Genomic DNA, 14,703 nt, shown 5'->3' on the forward strand with positions numbered 1-14,703 from the left:
ATAGTTTCATGTCTTAAGTTTAAATCTTTAATCCAGTGAGAGTCTATCTTAGTTAATGGTAAAAGGCGTAGATCCACTTTCAGTATTCTACGGATTGCCAACCAGTTCACCCAGCACCATTTGTTAAATAGGGAATCTTTTTCCTACTGAATGTTTTTAATTGGCTTGTCAAAGATCAAATAACAGTAAGTAGCTAGATTCATTTCTTCATTCTCTATTCTGTTTCATATATCTACTTCTCTGTTTTTGTACCAGCACCACGCTGTTTTGATCACTATTGATTTATAGTATAGTCTGAGGTGTGGTAGCGTGATTCCTCCTGCTTTGTTTTTATTTCTGAGTAATGTCTTGGCTATTCGAATTTTTTTCTGATTCCATATAGAACAAAGATCTCAAGATCTTTAATGTATGACAGTGGAGCTTTAATAGGGATTGCATTAAAATTATATGTTGCTTTGGATAGTATGGACATTTTAACAATGTTGATTGTTCCCAGCCAGGGAAATTGTATGTTTTTTTCATTTGTTAACATCTTCAGCTATTTCTTTTCTTAGAGTTTCATAGTTCTCTTTATAGAGATTTTTCACATCCTTAGTTAGATAAACTCCCAAGTATTTTATCTTCTTTGGCACTACTGTGAATGGAATAGCTGCTTTTTCAGCTTGACTATTGTTGGTACATATAAAGGCTACCGATTTATGAATGTTGATTTTTGTAACCTGAGACACTGCTGTATTCCTTGACCACTTCTAAGAGTTTTGTAGTAGATATACAATCATATCATCTGCAAAGAGGAAAAGTTTGATCTTTTCTGTCCCTATATGGATACCCTTGATCACCTTTTCTTCCCTAATTGCGATGGCTAAAACTTCCATTACAATGTTAAAGAGAAATGGAGACAATGGGCAACCTTGCCTGGTTCCTGATCTAAGTGGAAATGATTTCAATTTAACTCCATTCAATACAATATTGGCTGTGCGTTTGCTGTAGATGGCCTCTATCGGTTTAAGAAATGTCCCTTCTATACCAATTTTCTTAAGTGTTCTGATCATGAAGGGATGATGTGTATTATCAAAAGCTTTTTCTGTATCAATTGAGAGAATCATATGGTCTTTGTTTTTTTAATTTGTTTATGTGCTGAATTATACTTATAGATTTACATATATTGAACCAGCCTTGAGACCCTTGGGACTTGGTCATGATGTATAATTTGTTTGATGTGTTGCTGGATTCAGTTTGTTAGCATCTTGTTGAATATTTTTGCATCTATATTCATTAGTGATATTGGTCTATAATTTTCTTTTCTTGTTGGGTCTATTCCTGGTTTGGGGATCAAGGTGATGTTTGCTTCATAGAACGTGTTGGGTAGTCTTCCTTTTTTTTCTATATTTTGGAACAGGTTGAGTAATATAGGTACTAGTTCCTCTTTAAAGGTTTGGTAGAATTCTGACGTGAAGGCTTCTTTCCCGGGCTTTTCTTTTTAGGGAGATTTTTGTATGGTTGATTCTATTTCAGAACTTGATATAGGCCTGTTCAAGATTTCCACTTGATTCTGGCTAAGTCTTAGAAAGTGACGTGCTTCTAAGCATTGATCAATTTCCTTCAGATTTTCATATTTCTGAGAATAAAGTTTCTTGTAATATTCATTAAGGATTTTTGAATTTCTGGGAGTTTGCCGTTATTTTGTCTTTGTCATTTCTGATTGATGAAATTAGAGATTTTACTCTTTTTTTTCCTAGTTAGGTTAGCCAAAGGTTTATCTATTTTATTGACCTTTTCAAAAAACCAACTTTTTGATTTATTGATCTGTTGTATACTTCTTTTGTTTTCAATTTTATTTAATTCTGCTCTAATTTTGGTTATTTCTTTTCTTCTACTGTGTTTGAGGGTGGAATTTTATTCCTTTTCCAGTTACTTGAGATGTCCCATTAAGTTGTTAACTTCCTTTCTTTCCGTTCTCTTGAGGAAGGCTTGCAGTGCTATAAATTTCACTCTTTGGACTGCTTTGCTGTATCCCAGAGGTTCTGATAATTCGTGTCTTCATTGTTGTTTTGTTCCAAAAATTTGGAAATTTCCTTCTTAATCTCATGTCTGACTCAGCTGTCATTCATCATAAGGTTATTTAACTTCCATGTTTTTGTATGAGTATGCAGATTCCTGTTCTTACTGAGTTCAACTTTTATTCCATGGTGGTCCTAGAAGATGCAAGGAATAATTTCTATTCCTTTAAATTTACTGAGGTTAGACTTGTGACCTAAGATGTGATCGATTTTAGAGTACGTTCCATGGGCTGATGAGAAGTATGTGTATTCAGTTTTGTTGGGCTGAAATGTTCTGTAGATGTTTGTTAAATACAAATGTTGGATGGATAGGTTTAAATCTAAAATTTCTTTTCTCAGTTTCTTATTGGAGGATCTATCCAACAGGAGTTCATCAAGTGGGGCATTAAGACTTTACTTCTTAAACATTTTCCTGGTGGAAGCAATTTACATCACCCTGATAGAAGGGTTAGGGAAGTAGACTCTGCTTATTGATGAGAGGAGCAGAGTCACATTGCAAAAGGGGCTGGACAAAGAAAGAAGTGATTTGTTGGGTGCCATATTTAACAATTCACTGCAATCTCCTTCTCAGTCTCCTTGCAGGTGGATCTGAAAACATCTATAACCACTACAATGTGACTCAGGGTAAGGAGACAGTGGTCTCAACTTTATATCTATTATATGTAAGTTAATATATCTTAATTTTGCAAAGTATAAAAAAAACATGACATTGCATTCATATTTGGGGGTTCAGACAAGGACTTTGGAAAGGTCCTGTGAAAGTGAGGAGCCCTGTAGCATGTGAGCCTTGTGAACATCAGTATTTGCCTATATCCAAGCACTAGCATCCAACCTCTTCATTAGGTCAAGATTGATTATCATTCTCTCCTACTTACCCCATGTCAAGTCAAGGGGAAGGCACTGTTGATTCAAAAAATATACCCCAAATTCAACAATTTGTGAGGAACTTTAGCACTAACTCCTCTGTCAAAGACACCAGCATCTTTTCCTAAGAATAGACTCATCTGTGATCCTTTTAGTTTGATTCTTGTCCCTCTTACTTTTTGCCCAGTAGAATGAATCTTTTCAATGGCAAATAGAATCATATGACCTTTCTGCTTCCATTAGCTTCAACTAACTCCCAACACACTAAAATATACTTCAAAACTGCTCTATACTGGTCTGTCACTGACCGCCCCAACAATTTAATTTTCAAGTAGTTTCTCTTCTGTTTTCTCTTCCTCTCTTACTCTGTTTACCTTTATTTTCTTAGCCACTACTAGAACATAAAATCTTTAAAAACACAGATTTTGTTAATCACCTGGCACAAGGTAGTGACACAATAAGCATTTATTAAATAAGCACTTATGGTGCAATTAAAAATTAACAATAAGTTCTATAAGATATATGTTGTCATTTCATTTCAGTAAAAAAGCTCTAAAAGATGAAATGATCAAAATCATCTTAAAGCATGTGGAAGAGTTAGGATCCAGACATTGTTCTAATGCTCTTTCTACTAAACACATGAGAACATAATTTTAGGGTTTATTTCAATGACAGATCGTCTTAACCCGTATTCTTACTGTTATAGCAGAGTACTGTGAACCCATCAAACTTGGCTTTCAACCACGTATCTGAGTCTCTTTTCTTTTTTAATTAATAGAAAAACATTTACAAAAGAATAATCGTAAGCACTTACCCTTGGCATACCATGATGGAACATGTTTGGTTATTAACTATCTGTGGGGAATACTGAGGCATGATTTGTACATCAAACCCATTGCTATCTCATCAAAGTTAAAGGTTATGAAGTAACTTCAAAATAGAATAATGGTCAATTTTATTATCTCAGATAGCTCCTACTCAGAAATGGATAATGAATGACTATTCATTCAGTCCCAGGAAATCAATCACAGACTATCTTTTAGGAAGTTGAAGGCGCTTTTTTTATTTGCTCTAAGAGGCACAGAACTTGAAATACATACTTAGCATCCAGTAACAACAGACCTTCCAGATCTTATTGTGTTGGGTACCACCTGGTTAAACTGGCTTTAACCTCTTTTTATTTCATGGAGTCTGTTTATAGATAGAGTTGATGAGAGTTGTATGAAAGAAAGGAGAGAAGAGTAGGAACATAGGAAAGCTAACTTAAAGACTACCATGTCACAAGGATTATGCTTAGAAACAGCATTAATTGTGTTCAAGGTCAATTTTTCTCCCTGCAGGATTTGGACAGTGAAGTTTCTCAGCTATCCTAGGGAGTCCCAGCATAGATTGAAACAACTTGCCTCAGGCTCCAGGCAGGGGAAAGAAAAACAGGAACAAATTCCTTTGCCTTGAAAAAGATATAATAAGCAAATAAGTATTAGGTTTAATGAAGAACTACTGAAAGCTTTAAAATATTTTTGTGAATATTTCTAACCATGCATCAGTGCTATCCTCAAGATATATCATAACTCAGATTTTCTCTAGAGATCTATTGGTATGCCAACTAATTACTTAATAAGTTTTGGAAATTAACTTATTCCTTAGTAAGTCTTTAAGAAAAAATGAGCAACCAATGTATTTATCAGGTAAACTGCTTACTGGGTAAACACTAATTGTGTATTATTTACTTAGGGCATTGCTCTGATCTTTTATGAATACTGTCTGATGGTTTAAAAAATACATATTTCTCTTTTTTATGTTTCTTAAGCCAAAGGCAGGATTTCTACTTCCATTTAAGATTTATTAAATTAAAAAATAAGGAAATCACATGAAAAAAAAAACTCCTTGCTTTCTCTTTAGGCCTTTCATATTAAAATAACATTAAAAAGGATGAAAACAAAGCAAATTTAATTTGTTTTTCTGATTTCTCACTTCTTTATTCATACTCTTCTGTCTTCTATTAATTTTCACCAGAGCTAGATTGGGTTTTCTCTTAACTCTCAAATTCCCTCACTTTTGTTAGTTTAAGCAATATCCACAGGGGACATTTTTCAAAGTGGTGTGCTAGGATTTAGCTGTGGGAGGCCCATTAATACACCACATAGAATTTTACTCCCCATAATGACATTTAAAGAGAGCTATTTGTTTTGACTGTGTTCTTTGTGTAGACCAGAAGGTAACCATAGTAAAACCCCTTTGGTAAATGTGCAGTCAGAAATTTCTGGGGCAAAGTGGTAGGGGGTAAGGAAGAGGACAATTCTAAAATATTTCATGAGCAAAATCATGATGAAAGAGAGGGTCTCTGGAGTCTGGTCTGTTCCCGTTTCCTTCTCTGGGAATCAAGAGCCAAATGACTCTGGACGCCTCTTCCATCTAACCCTCAAAACCTAAAATACCGCAACAGCCTCCAAACCTTTCAGATTCTTGCTATAAATTGAATTTGGGGGTATTAGTAAGTCGGTTTTTGTTTACATACATTCAGTTCCTTGGCTGTGGCAACAAATGATCATGAAGCTTAAAGCTTCAGAGGTAGCAAACAAGAAAGACTTTAAAGTTAGTTATACATGTAAATTCTTAATGTGCCGTTGTTACTGATCATCTGTAGAAATGTGGATAAGTCGCTTACCTTATCTGAGCTTCATTTACTCCGCCCCTGTAAAGAGGGAATAATACTAATATGTTCCAACAGAATTGTTAAAAAAAAAAAAGTGATTGAGATAAGGGGAATTTTTTATCAGAATTCTCGGTCTGTGTTAAAGATGTAAATGTTAGCTTTCTATCTCTTAAAATTTGGTAGCTTTTTGGATAGAATAACCCAAGAAAGATGCTCATGCTCCTTTATTTTAACAAATCTTTTGTAAAGTCTTATAAAGAGAAGAAAACAATAACCATCATGGGTGCTGTAAATACGCAGCTAAGCGGATTTCATTTCACCCTCTTCAATCTGTTCTGCCTGAATTTCATCAGGTACATCCAAATAATGTAACATCCTTTTCCATGTGGCTAAATGTTCACATTATGTCTTGATGATTCATGCATTTGAAGGGAAATTGAATTAAGCAAGGGGGGAAATAAAAAATTTAAGAATAAGTTTAACAAGATCAATTCTTTTATAATTGGAATGCTTTCTCTGAGCCATGAAAAATAGCATTTAAAAAGGTGTTCATGGTCTGTGACCGTCATTTGTAAAGTGAAAACTAAGTTTCTTGCCCAAAGGCTTAGCTTAAAATTGTATCTTTGAAGGAACTTTTTTATCTTAAAAAATCTCCCTAGCACCTTTGTGGTATGTTTTTTCCTAGATTATTATTCTTATCACTACCTTGCTTTAAACTAAGAGTTTAGTATGGAAACATATCATATACCCACCTCCTGACCTTTACCTTGTCTGTATCAAAATTGATGTTATTTTTATTTTATAAATTAACTTACTATGCTATAGCTTTTGGGTATTTTATAAGCCCTATGCTGCTACTGTTAGCTATGTGATTTTTTAATGAAACCATTTCACATTTCTCATCCTCAGTCTCTTCATCTGTCAAAAGGGGTTCTAGTTTATTCCTTATATGTTTTTGTGATGCATTAATGGGTAATATTTACTAAAAGCTTCCTACATGCTGATGTGAGACTAGAGTCCAGAGCTGGGCTCTTGAAACAGTGCCACTGGTCCCTGACAACCTTGAATAATCCTCTCCAATCTTGAATATGGATAGTGCTTGTGATGCAGTAATAATATTTTAAAAGGTGGATGGGAGTTAAGAGGATATTTTAGGAAAGGTAAATACCATCAGCAAAAGGCAAACCAGGATTTTGGATATGAGTATGGGATGCTAAGAAGATTGACTGACTAGAGGAAGCATGGTGGAAAATGAAATAAATTATCAGATTCCATAGGCAAACAGAGCAGAAGTGACACGGTGCCTCGGCTGAGCCCGAACCATAAGAAGGCTGGAGACATTGGCTTTTAGGAGCCCTGAGCTGCCATGTAAGTCTGGGAGGGATGGAGGGAGGGGGTTGGGGCCTTGGTGTGTGTCACACTTTATGGGGGCAAGACATGATTGCAAGAGGGACTTTACCTAACAATTGCAATCAGTGTAACCTGGCTTATTGTAACCTCAATGAATCCCCAACAATAAAAAAAAAAAAAAAAAAAGAAATGACAGAGAGGGATCACGGGGAGGAGAGGTCCCGGGAGTGTGGAGATAGAGACTGAGAGAGAGAAGTCATGCCTTCCTCACAGTTGCCCAGTGTTACAGCTGGTGTAGAATCCCAGGCATTTGCACCAGGGTCCCAGCTATGTGATCTCCATGTGCCATCTGTTTGTAGCTCCAATAGAAACCCCAACTGAGACCAACAGAGAAACCGCAGAGCTGAGCACCAGTCAAACCACCGAATTGTGCAAAACATTAAGAAGGCTGTTGTTTTAAGTGACTAAGTGTTGTGAGAGTTCCTTATATAGCAGTGCAGGTAAATAAGCCAGCTGGATATTTTGCATGTATTTCTTCCTTTTCCTTCTTTTTTATGCACAGTATGACCTTCAGTCCTCCCCCTCCTTCCCAATATCCTCTGTGGAGAGCCAGCCTTTATTCTTACAGCTTCAAGAACTCTCTGTTTATGAGCCCAGAATCTATTTCTCCATTCATGCACTCTCGTCTACATAATGGAGCTGCCCCTCCCTCAGCTGAGTGAATATTGCTTTTCCTTAAACTCTTCAACATGATCATAATACTGTTCAATTTAAGGACTTCACTGGCTATCTCTATAATGTTCAAGGCCATGTGCATTTTGTTGACATTGACCCATCAGATTTTACTTCTCTGACTTTCTGAGTATGCATTGTGTCTTTGTCAGTTGCCCTTCTCACTATCCCACAAGAGCTGCTTTTGTGTCCTCGCTGTTTGTGCTGCTTCTTCTAAATGTCCCCTCAACTTCCTTCTGTTTTCAACATATTATTATGCTTCCATTTCTAACTTGAGTCTATCTTTAGGTGAATTTTTTTGAATACCTCTTTCACTGTTTTTCTTCTCTATGTTTCTACAGGTTTGAGGACATTATACATCTTCAACAACTACTTTGTATGTTGACTAAACAGCATATGTTATTGGCTACAAACCATAATAGACGCAAGTTGATTTAATATTAAAAATAGTCTTTCTTGACATCTTATTGAAGGTCCAACTCATGCCCAGAATATCAAGATTTAAGAAAACACTTGGGAATTTGAAATAGTTTGTAGTTTCCTCTGGCTTGTGAGAAAAGTGCAAGAAGGCAGGGGTGGGAGATGATAGGAAGGTAACGAGCATGAGAAGTCTTTGGTTATGCAAATGGTTTGTGTGTTAACCCATAGTTGCTGGGTCCAAGGGACATATTTTTTTTTTTTTTTTTTTTTTTTTTATTGTTGGGGATTCATTGAGGGTACAATAAGCCAGGTTACACTGATTGCAATTGTTAGGTAAAGTCCCTCTTGCAATCATGTCTTGCCCCCATAAAGTGTATTTTAGCAGGAGAGGAAATGTCGCTGACTTATACTTTTTCAAAATGAAATTGCTCCTGTCAAGAGAATAGGTTAAAGGGTTTTATCTCAGTGACAGGGAGTGTGAAGGGATGTAGAAATGGTGGTAGTAAAATAAATTAGGAAGCAAGAGCAATCATGAGGTCAGGTGAGAAATGAGAACAGCCTGGATAGGAGTATCAGGAGTGCAGAGGGGGGGCCAGAAGCAGTTTAGGAGAGGTGTTTACAGAGAAGCATTTTTGGAATGTGGCGGCTAATTGGCTAAAGGAGTGAGAATGCATATAACTTCCAGTTCTGATTTGAGAAATTGTGGTAACTCACACAAAGTTAAAGAACATAAGATGTGAAGCAACCATATGAGGTGAGAAGGATCAATTACTATTCAGAAGTCTTGAACTTGAATTAATCTGTTGAATATCAAAGTGGGGATGTCTGGAGGGTTAAGTAAATACAGGTTTAAAGTCCCATAGACAAAGAGCCATTTATGTGTCATACATTTGTGACACATTACCATATATGTGGTTATGGCAGAAGAGTTAATAAAATCTCTCAGATTTTTGATTGAAAATGGATCACTAAAGACCAGTAAAATTTAGAGATTGGTGAAGAAGAGAAACATTTAAAAAAATGTTGATTAGATGTGATCAGAAAAAAGAGTGACAAGGTAGAAGGCAGGAGAAGAGACTTCTAAGAAGGTGCCCATGGTCGGTGGTTAAACATCCATGGAGGGGAAATGTTACAAGACTTCAATTGCATAATGGATTTTGTTTAACTTCACTGCGGATTTTACTGAAAGTGGAATGTTCTCATCTCAGAGGAAGGTGGGTGCTGCAGTGGTTTAGAAGTGAATGGTACATAATAAAGAAGGGATGGCCATGAAGAAAATGAAAGAAGCAGATAACTAATAGAGGCAAATATACATAACACAACGAGACTTTTTTTTTTTGCTTTTTTATTTATTTTCAGATGAGAGGAATTTGAGTAAATGCACTAAAAGAAAGGAAATTGTAGAGAAGCAAGAGAAAGAGAGACCAAAAGGGAGAGATGAGGTCTGTAGGAAGATTTATAACTTCTAAAATTGTGTCCAAATTCCTTCTTTGCACAACCTGCATTTAAAATCCATTGCATTTGAATTACAATTAACTTTGATAATTACCTTTTATATTTGCTATATTAAGAAAATTGTTTTATTATTAAACGTCTTTTAGCTAAAAGCTGGTTTGCTTTGAAGGCATTTCTTTCTTTTCATTATTAGCTCAAGGAACACAGAGCCTACTCAATCACAAAATGTTTATGAAAACAGAGAAGAACTTTATTTCCCTAAGCTTGATTTGTTTTTACAACTACCTGAAGTTGAAAGTAGATTGGTATAGTTTATTGGCCATGAGTGTAGGTATGCAATTATCTTGGAGTATGCAGTTATCAGATAAACTTGTTTTTTTATAATGTTTATTTTTTTCCCACTAAAGACACTAAAATGATATATTTTGGCTTTCTAGACTGAAATCCAAATACATTACTGAAAAATACCTAAATGATAAAAATTGATCTTATAATAAAATACCCTTACTATTTAACATTTTTAATTACTCAAGTGAAATATCTTCTTTATTGCCACAAAGAACCTTCATCAGAAGGGACAATAGTCAGGAAAAATTAATTTTTTTTTGAGAGTACACTGTGAAAAATATAGCAAAATGGGTTTTTATTGTAAACTAATTAAAGCAATGACCATGTCATTCTTATCATATTCTCTCTCATCAGACCTTCATAGTTAAGATTTCCTAAATGTTTTCTACATGCCAGGCTTACGATAGGGACTTCACAATCCTTTCTTTTTATTATTATTTCTTTTATTAATCTATGAAGTAAGAGTAAGACAAGTATCCCTGTGAAACAGATAGTGGGAAGGACAAAGTTCAAAGGCTGGATAGCTTAAGTTTACTTTTTGTTTAGCCACGAGAGCTGCCATTGTTAGCTAAGCATCAGGGGCACACCATTCCTCTTGGCCAATCTGAAGAGGCAAAATTGGAAATATATGGATTGGGGGCAATATACCTACTCTTTTGTGAAAACGTAGCTTTGTAAATGATAAGCCAAATGTGAAATTATCTTCTTATAATTTGGATTCGATTGTGTTCACATTGAGAGTTAGGTTTGTCCTTGGAAGACAGTGGTGAGCATTTGTGTGTGCGTGCACGTGCTCCGTGAACAATGATTTCGCTTAATAATAAAATATGAAATAAAAGTATGAATCTGAAAGTTGCACTAATTGGGGGACACTGAAAGTGGTTCTACTTAACATACTTCCACATATCCTGAACTGTTTTGTGGGGCATGAAGGTTCACACAACTTTGTGATGACTTCAGACTAAAGTTCAGGTCTCATCTGAGCATCTAGATAGTAAGCAACATGCTGCTCGGCAAATGAGCACCGGATCTGGGTGAGGCTAGAAGTCAGGTTTCCTGCAGACAAGAAGTAGAGTTTCCTAATAGGTGAGTGAAGAGTCACACGGTGGAAGTTAGAAGGTGAAAATTCTTTCAGAGTATTATGAACATGAGAATTAGAGGCAAGTCTAGGAACTGAGATGACACAAAGTAAGGATGGAACTCCTTGTGGAACATTTTTATTTCACTTACCTCAAATATTTTATTTTCACTTCAATTATTCAATCCCTTCTGATGCAAGTTTAGAGCTTTCATGTGGAAGAGATTTGGAATGAAGTCAGAGATTGTTATATAAGGGAGAGTTCCAAATAGAATCAGAGGGAAGAGCAGGAAAGGAAACAGTCAAAACATGGAAATTAGTTCTAGAGCTGTGCTGAGCAGTATGGCAACTGAGAGATGTGGCTACTGAGAACTTAAACTACCACTGGTCTCAGTTAGGATGTGTTGCAAATATAATAGACACACCAGATTTCAGGACCTAGTTTAAAAAAATGTATCTTGTTACTTTCTTGTTAAAATACTAATATTCTGAATATATTAGGTTAATATATTGATATTTTATTAAAATTAATTTACTTTTTAAATTATGTTTAATGCAGCTACTAAAAGTATGAAATTATATTTATGTCTTGCATTTTATCTCTTTAATAGTGGACCATGCTGGTCTACAGTGAGATTGACAGAAGGGGACAGTGGTCTGCAGGGGAACAGAGAGGCATAAAACATTGAAAAGGGGACAATTCTGGAGCACACACAGGTTTGTTTGCCAAGAAAACGTACTGTTTTCCCATATCTACTAGAGGGGGATAGCTCAAAAGAGAGATGAGAAAATTGATCCCTGAATTACATATATATATACATACAGATATATGTATTCAATTTTATAAATTGGTAAATTATAGTACAGAGAAGTATAAGCTATTTCAACTCATCTAAAATCAAATGAATAATTTCTCTTTCAGCCAATCCTGATATTCTGTATTTATCTTGGGAATGCCTCCATCAATATTCATCTAATTATGGGATCATTGTCTTCCAATTATACAGGAAATAATAAAATACACTTCCAGTCTAGACTGGAGAAAAATAAATATTTTATTTTTTGCTACTGTGGTCAGAGAGAAAAATTCATTTTCTAAATTCCACAAAAACCTGTGAAGAGGTTTCATAAAAAAGGTTACTGCTGCCAGATTCCAAAGGTCACTAAGCAAGTTATGATTATAATTCAGGCTCCCGACTCCTACATCCCGAATTCTGTCATCTATATTTACCATTTATGTAATCAGGCCTTTTGTAAGGTGGTCATACTCCCCCCCCAACCCAACTAAATTATAATACAGCCTTATTCCATGTATTGGCAAAATACAGAAAAAAGTGCACTAAAGAAAATGTTAAAAAGTCCGTTCTATCTGTATTTTAAACCCTCTTATGCATATATGCACACATTTAAACTGTCAATATTATTTTATAAGCTGTTTATTTTTCACATAAAATTTAATCTATAAACTTTTGTTTCCCACTAAATATTGTTTTAAAGGAGCTATTTTCAAATATGAGTGCCATCCAGGCAGGTGGAGAAGAAGCTAAAGAGAGTCAGCCTGCTTTGGACCAACTTATGTCAGTGTTCTATCATCTTATTCCTGTGTCACTGAGATGATATTTGAAGAGACAGTTTTTCTAATAAAATACATTCAGATGTATCTTTTTCTAAAATATAATGGTTAAAGACCACTTGATATTCCCTTGTTTTGATATCCTGTTTTTTACTTAACCCATCCAATTTTAAAGAGAATTAAAATCTGTTTCTTGTTCCTTTTCATATTATAATAGCAATACATATGAGTATTTTTATATATTTCAGATAATTTTGGTGGAATACATTTCTAGAAGTATAATCATTCAGCCAGATGATATGATCGCTCATTACTTGTCAAGTGTTTTTCCTAACGTTGAGTCAGTGCTCACTCATCGGTGGTATATATATTTTTATTTCTCTGAAACATTGTTTACTATGGGTATCTGATTTTATGAGCTAATTTTGTAGTTTGCAATGCTCTTTCATTGGATAAATTCTTTCTTCATGAAATTGAACATCTTTTCATATGTTTATTACTAGATTTTGTTTGTTTTTCTTCCTATGTAAAATTTCTGGCTTCTATTCTCCCCTCAGTCTTTTCTGAGCCATACTAATTTCCTAAGTTTTTTTTTTTTTTAATGGAGTAATAATATTAAGCCTTGTTAACACTTTTGCATATATTTTATATGTTTTCATTTGCTTTTAAGTTTAAATTTTGGTTATAATGTTTTGACATATGTCAGTGTTAAAATTTGTGTATGTAAATATCTCTAAGGGTTCTTAAAATATCCTTTATCATGTGGCGCCTGTGGCTCAAGGAGTAAGGAGCTGTCCCCATATACCAAGGTGGTGGGTTCAAGCCCGGCCCCGGCCAAAACTGAAAATAAAAAAAAAAAAAAAAGATCCTTTTTCTACTTTTGTACTTAGAAAAGTCTTCCTCACTCCAAGGTCAGATATATTTTGTTCTAGTTATTTTGTCATGTAATTTTTTACCCAGCTATATTAAATACATTATATATTTGGGGAGCAAAGCATGTACACGTATAATGTGAACTAAAGATTTTACAAAATTCTATGAAGAGTAAATTAAATGTCTTATGATCTGGTTATTATCTGTAAAGAACACACTGATTATATTCTAAATTTTTCTTCATACGTGGATCCCTTTGATCCAATTCTTAAATTTTTCAGTGAACTTTCTATTTTTGTACTTATTCATTTAAGAATTAGTGAAGCTTTGTGACACATTTTGAAACATAAAAGGGCAAGGTCCCTATCTACTAATTAAAAATATTGTTTTCAATAATCCATCCACCAATTTTTCCTTCCTAGATTAATTAGTAGAGTCTTTAATATAAAAACACATATATGTCAATATTTAAACAATTGGATTATAAAACATTCTTTTAATGTATTACTGAACTAAATTTGAAATATTTTATTTAGAATTTTTATATCCATCTTCATAACTTAGATCACTGTGTGGTCTTTTTAAATTTGTTCTCTTTCTTTCTGACTTGTGTTTCTTTTTTATGATTATAGTCTGAGTCAACAGTAGCTTCATAAAATTAATTTTAAAATGTTCCATATTCCCTATGATCAGGAATATTTGTCTTAGCATTAGAAATATTTTCTACTTTAAATTGCTTGTGTTTGCCTGATGTTTTTGGAGAAGTCTTTGTTTTTTTAATTACAGTGGTTCTCAACCTTCCTAATGCTGCGACCCTTTAATACAGTTCCTCACGTTGTGGTGACCCCCAACCATAAAATTATTTTTGTTGCTATTTCAGAACTGTAATTTTGCTACTGTTATGAATCGTAATGTAAATATCCGATATGCAGGAGTCCCCCAAAGGCGTCGCGAGCCACAGCTTGAGAACCGCTGTTTCAGAACAGGTTTCATTTCACAGAATAATTGTAGAAAAAATTGGCAGAGATTTCCAATATATTCCTTATCTCCACACAGGCATAGCTTCCTGCATTATCAACACCCCCTCCCCACCAGAATGATACAATTATTGCAATCAATGAATCTTTTCCAGAATATATATAATTGTAATTTAGTATTGTGGTGGTAAAGCGGGAGGGAAAGTGTTCTTTAGTTTCATGAGTAGTCTCTGTTGGTGAACTTAGGCCTCTGTGCTGTAAATTTCACAGGTGTTTCTCAATTTGTCCTCTCCTTGTAGGTGGGAGACAAAACAAAG

General features: G+C 34.7%; 1 long non-coding RNA gene across 1 annotated transcript; it reads left to right on the top strand.

Annotated features, from left to right (window-relative positions):
• The first annotated feature begins 6,890 nt into the window (after window positions 1-6,890).
• Window positions 6,891-8,174, top strand: LOC128586766 (uncharacterized). Its single transcript, XR_008380291.1, has 3 exons — window positions 6,891-6,948; window positions 7,290-7,430; window positions 8,004-8,174. It is a non-coding gene; the product is annotated as an uncharacterized LOC128586766 (long non-coding RNA).
• Window positions 8,175-14,703: the final 6,529 nt, after the last annotated feature.

This window comes from Nycticebus coucang, chromosome 5, assembly GCF_027406575.1.
Source record: "Nycticebus coucang isolate mNycCou1 chromosome 5, mNycCou1.pri, whole genome shotgun sequence".
Classification (NCBI taxonomy): Eukaryota; Metazoa; Chordata; class Mammalia; order Primates; family Lorisidae; genus Nycticebus; species Nycticebus coucang.